Source organism: Gracilinanus agilis, chromosome 3 (assembly GCF_016433145.1).
Source record: "Gracilinanus agilis isolate LMUSP501 chromosome 3, AgileGrace, whole genome shotgun sequence".
In the NCBI taxonomy this organism is placed as follows: Eukaryota; Metazoa; Chordata; class Mammalia; order Didelphimorphia; family Didelphidae; genus Gracilinanus; species Gracilinanus agilis.
Window position 1 is genome coordinate 70,716,257 of NC_058132.1, and position 6,000 is coordinate 70,722,256.

Sequence of the window (6,000 nt, forward strand, 5' to 3'; positions counted from 1 at the left end):
GTAGGTCAACAGACAAACAATTTATAGAACAAACATTCAGGTATGGAATGACTATGTGTATGCTATCAATCTAAATATGCTTTTAAAGCATGGAAATGAGAAAAATGAAACACATAAATATGTGCAAACACACACACACACACACACACACACACACACACACGCAAAGACCAATGCTATCTTGGTACTCATGCCTCCCCATCCATCTGTCAAATTTAACAGGGCAGAAGGCTGGCCTGTTCTGGCATGACTGAATGACACGAGAACCAAATGCCTCAAGATGCGGCAAGTTTCTATAGAAAGAGGCCTTGAAAAATGACATGGCTCCAAACTTCAGCTATGGTCTTTTCTGCTTTCTCAGTTCCAATGTCTGCCTGCTTACATACATCTCTCCCTCCCCCCCAATTCTCTCTCTCTCTCTCTCTCTCTCTCTCTCTCTCTCACACACACACACACACACACACACATACACACACACACACACACACACTCCCTCTCTCCCTCTCCCTTTGCCTTCATTCTCACACCCACTCATGGACACATTCTCCCATTTTCTCTCAGACACTAATAATCTTTTCTGTATACACATGCCTGTGTGTGCGCACGCGCACACACTCACATTCTCCCAGACACAGGCACTTTTCCACACTGCCTATCTTCAGAGTAGTTCTTATACATTAAGCACCACTTTCCCTAGCATGCTTGTGCACAAGCACACATGTGAACACACACACACACACACACACACACACACACACACACACAACCACCCTTGCCCCTAAGATCACTCCAAAGGTCAAAGTTGCCCAGCTTCAGTCCCTGCTGCTGCTTCCTGGGCCTAGGTGCCCGGCTGCTAGGTCTAGCTTCTTAAAAGGAAAAAGGCACCAAGGTTGACTCAAAAGAGGAAAGATCCCAGCCCCAAATAGATTGTCCTACCGTGGAATGCAGGTTTGTAGCTGCAGCCTCCTGGCCTGTGAGACCATCCCATTTATCTCTCTTTGTTCCACTCCCTCTCTCTCGCCTCCTGCACAAGGCTGCAATCACACACATACTCTGGGTTGGAAAAAAAAGGACAGCCTAATTTCTTGATGATTATGTTGTTACCTAGCAACAGCCTATCAGGAGCTAGGCTTTTTGCCTGCAGTATTTCATGCAAATAGTTTGGAGAAATTGCAGGGTAACCCAGGCTGCTTAGGCTGCTCTTCTCAAGGGACACATTACTGAATAAAACAAACCCAAAAGGAGACTACCCAAACCAGGCACATGCTTTGCATAGCAGGCTGTCTGAGTACTCTCAATGCCTCCTGCCTCCTCTGTATATGCAGGGGAATCAGCACAGCCTTCCCTACTGGTTGGTGTACCCATGCTCACTCTCTGAAAGCTGGCTCACTCAGAGAAGCTCAAAAGTTCAGAGGAGCTTTTCTCACTGCTCTCGCTGCCCATGCAGACAAACATGGTCTATAGCAACCTTTCCTCTATTCAGAGGAAAAGCCTACTTTTCTAGGAAAGCACAACAAAAGGTCAATCTCCTAGCAGTAAGTCAATAAAGGATACCAGGAGAGATCATTCTCAATTACTTTTCCTTCTTCCTTCCCAACTTCCTCAGGGCTTCCAGCTGGTTGGGCTCTGTCCCTATTTAGCCTGCTCTATAGGCATCTCTGCCTCTGCTACTAAACCCCTAGTAGTAAATCCTGGCCTTGCAACTGCATTCAGCTGCTGCCTCTCAGAAAAGACCTAGCTAAAGACAATGGCTAGAAAATGGCAGCGTTAAAGAAAGATGGAAATAGTGGATGTAGAAAAGGCTGTGGGAAGATAAGTACACTAACCATGCTGTTGATAGAGCAGTGAATTGATCTAATCATTCTGGAAAACAATTTGGAAGTGTTGGGGGATAGGGAGTGAGGTGGAGAGGCTACCAAAATGTTCATATCCTTTGAGCCAGAGACTATATGCTATATATATATATGCACACACACACGCACACATTATCTAGAATGTTTAAATCATTACCCTGTGGTATCAAAAAACTGAAATGAAGTAAATGCTTAGATGTAACCTGGGACAAATCACTATCACTTAACCTTTAGTTCTTTAACTGTAAAATAAGGCAGTTGGACTGAAAAGCATCGCAATCCCTTCTAGCTCTCAATCTGTAGTCTTATTGCCCTGGGATCCTATGATTGAGGAAAGGCTAAATAAACAGTGGTAAATGAAAACAAATGAATATTATTTGCACTCAAAGAAATGATAAATACACAGAATTCTGAAATATATAGGAAGAGCCTGTGTGAACTGACATAGGTTAAAATAAACAGAACCAGGAGAATAACATACATAATTACTGCAGTGATATAAACGAAAACAATAAAAGGAAGTGGAACCATATAGAATTGTAACAACCATCATGAAACCAGACAAGAAGAAGTGGGCCTTTTCTTTTTTTCCTGGAGAGGTCAAGGACTACAGAATGATGCTTACTCTGTCAAATGTGGTCAATTAATAGGATAGTTTTATTTAACTATATATTTTTCTTCTTTGTGAAGCCTAGTAAGAGGCAGCTGAGTATAAGAGTGAGAGGTCTATATGGAAGTGGCTGTAATGTAAAAAGAAGAGACATAAATAAAATTTTAAAATAAAAACAAAGGATAAGGAATTGAAAGGCAGCTAGGTAATACAGTGGATAAAGTGGTGAGCCTGGAGTTGGGAAGACCTGAATTCATATCTAGCCAGTGTGACCCTAGGCCCATGTTGGTGAACCTATGACACACATGCCAGAGTGTGCCCTCTCCACACATGCCTGAGGATATTTCTCACATCACCTACTCCTCTGCCCAGCAGCCCAATGTTGGGGGTAAGGTGGGGGGATCACATGTAGAGTGAGGGTTACGGTTTGGGCACTTGGTCTCTAAGGTCTCTAAAAGGTTCACCATCACTACCTAGGCAAATCACTTAATCTTTCTCAGTTTTCCCATCTGAAAAATGAGGATAATAAACAATACCTACTACCCAGAGTCATGAAGTATAAAGTACTTAGCACAGTGCCTGGCACATCAATGGTGCTATACAGATACTTATTCCCTTCTCCTTCCCTCCCATCCCTCTCACCCTTTAAAAGTCTTCATTATTGATTTGGACCATGCAGGAACAAAGTTTTTCTTTCATCACTTCTCATTCATTACTTAACCCACTTTAGTCTGGCTTTTGATGGGCACAAATCTAGGGAAGTTACTCTCTCTAAGGTGATGAATGAATGAACCTACAATTGTTAGGAAGTGGCGAGTAGGCCCAAGGGTCAGAGCAGAGCTAGTGATCCTAGCTTCCACAAGGGTAAGGATAGAGGTCAGCATGCAGACAGGAGGGGGAAAGAAGGTTGGAGAAAAGTGAAGGCCCCAGTGAAGGCATCTAGACTGGAGTGGACTCTGTAAAACCTAGTTCACTCTGGCTTCCAACACTAGTGAGATCCTGGCAAGGTCTAGTTAGGGGTATCCTTCCCTCTGCAAGCATGGGTATTCTCTCAAGGCTCTGCCCTTACCCTTCTCTTCTCTCTTAGGATACTCTTTCCTTAGTTAATTCCTTCTATCACTTGCTGTCAATTAATGCATCCACAGAGGTATGCCTTATCTTTGGCTCCAACCTCTTTCCTCAACATTAGTGCTGTATTTCCAGTTGTCTGTTGAATATCTTCACCTGGATGTCTTACTAGGGTCTCAAACTCAAAAGAACAAAAATTGAACTTAGATGATTTTCCATGCAAAAAAAAATCTGTTCTGCTAACTTTTCGCTTGCTTTTGATGGTTCTACCATTCTTTCTCCTAATCTCCAGTGCTCAAAACTTCAGAATTGTTCTGGATTCTTCACTCTCTCTTATCCCCAACATTCAGTCCATTACCAAGACCTATTTATCTACATCTCTACTCACCCTTGAACCTGTCCCTTCTTTTCTATTCCCATGGCTAACACCATAGTCCAAGCCTCTGTCACATCTCAGAAACTCCTAGGGGTTCCCTTTTTGCTAAAATTAACTGCAAGTCTGCCAGGTAAGCCAGGACACTTGAACTCCCCATTCTACAGTTTCCCACTTTCTTATATGTGGACAGTTTGCCCCCAGCCCCAGGAATTCTTTTCTTCCTCAACTCTACCTATTGAAATGCTTCTTTCTTCAAGGCTTCAGGTGCTATCTCCTCCAGGAAGCTTTCCTGGGTCTTCTAAGTGAAAAGTATTTTCTTTTTTCCTCAGATATACTCAGGGTACCTTAGATCTTTCCTTTGCTCATAACCTATTTTGCCTTTATGGCCCTATTTTCAGTCTGTAATAAGACTCTGGGAGGTCAGAGACCTTGTCTTTTTCCATATGATATAAATCACTAGTATCTGGCAGGGTAACTTGCATACAATAGATATTAATAAATATTTGTGGAACTGAATCTCATTCAAAGTGGCAGCTTGGCCTGATGACCTAAATCCAAATTCTGCTTCTTCCTCTTATTCATTTGGTGGTCTAAGTCATTTATTTCCTCTGCTCCTCTACTCTTATTTATTGGGATCCAAGTCAAAACATGAAAAGAATTTACACAACCCATCACTACTACCTGAAGAATTCAAAATGTCAATACCCAAGACAAGAGCTCCGTGATCTTGGCAAGAATGATTCTTCCAGTGATGCAGACATTAGACATCTGCATCTGATCTTCATGTGCCCCTCCTCAGTCACGTGGCTCTATAAGTTCCCCATCAGAGGTTCACCCAATCTGCCATGGGTCTTCCTCACTTTTGATAATGAGAGGCCACCAGTGGAATACACATGCCATCTAGCAGTTATCTTTCATTTGTACCACATGACCAGCTCACCTTTTTTTTTAAATAACGAAATTTTATTGTTTTCTTGACTCCATTCTTCTTCATAGTTCCTTATTTATGGTGGATAGTAGTCTTCTCACAGTTGTCAGAAGCTTCTGGTGGTACACTGAATTAAAATCCAGCCTCAGCCATTTACTAGCTCTGGGGCAAATAACTTCTGTTTCCCTTAATTTACTCAACTGTGGGAGATAATATTCTCAAAATGGAGATAATAACAGCATTCATCTCAGGGTTGTTGTAAAGATCAATTAAAATAATAATTGAGGTGTTTTGCACAGTGCCTGGTACACAGTAGGTGCTGCATAAATGCTTACCCTTTATTCTTCCTCTGCTTCATACCATGGAGTAATACCACTACTTTGATGTTCCTTTTCCCCACTCCCAAAGAAAAGGTGTTCATGTTCCAGTAGTTCTAACTAGGGGATAACCAAATAACCTCATTTGCTTGAATCACATTATAGCATCAGCTATAAGAATTACCAATCTGTCTGTCCTCTCCCAAGAAAACAAAAGTTGCAGAATCCTACTCACCTCAGAAGGCCGGGTAACAAAATTCTACTTATCCCTGGACTCTAAAGAAAGGAATTTTCTAAGGAGCTCCAACGTCTTCACATCAGTACAAATGAACCAACCAAGGTTCAAGTGCTAAGGCAACTGGAGCCACTCTTCAAGGGAGGCAACAAGGCAAGAACAATCTTGGACTGCAACAGGTTTTCCCATCCAAAGGGTACATTTTTTTTCATCTAGAGCCTGTAAGATAAAGGTCCAACTTGATTAATCTAGACATAATGATGAAGAATTGGTGATTAATGTTTGAGGATTGAGAGCCAAACAAGAAATTGCAATCTGTTTTACACTAGAAATAAGCTCTATTATGAAATATATATGAACCACTGGATTAAAGTCAGGGCCAGATCAGAGCCACCAGAGCTAGACTAAATCCTATGAACATGCTATGGCTGACTTCAGTGTAGTCTAAGGCTAAACTTGTAGTCTAAGGCTACACAGGACCCCAGTTTCTTAATCTATCAATTTAGGGACCTCTAAGGTCCTATCTATCTCTAAATTTATGTTCCTATAAGCCTACAAGCACCTCCCACTCAGGTCAATGCCTTCCATTTGTTTATTCTTAGTATCTGTGAGC

At 41.9% G+C, this 6,000-nt stretch overlaps 1 protein-coding gene across 1 annotated transcript in view; it reads right to left on the reverse strand.

The window, feature by feature from the left end:
* Positions 1-5,483, reverse strand: part of PHC2 (polyhomeotic homolog 2) — a 102,435-nt gene extending 96,952 nt beyond the window's left edge. The window contains exon 1 of the mRNA XM_044667970.1: positions 5,388-5,483. The gene's annotated coding sequence lies outside the window, so the exon portion shown is untranslated. The remainder of the gene's footprint in view (positions 1-5,387) is intronic.
* Positions 5,484-6,000: the final 517 nt, after the last annotated feature.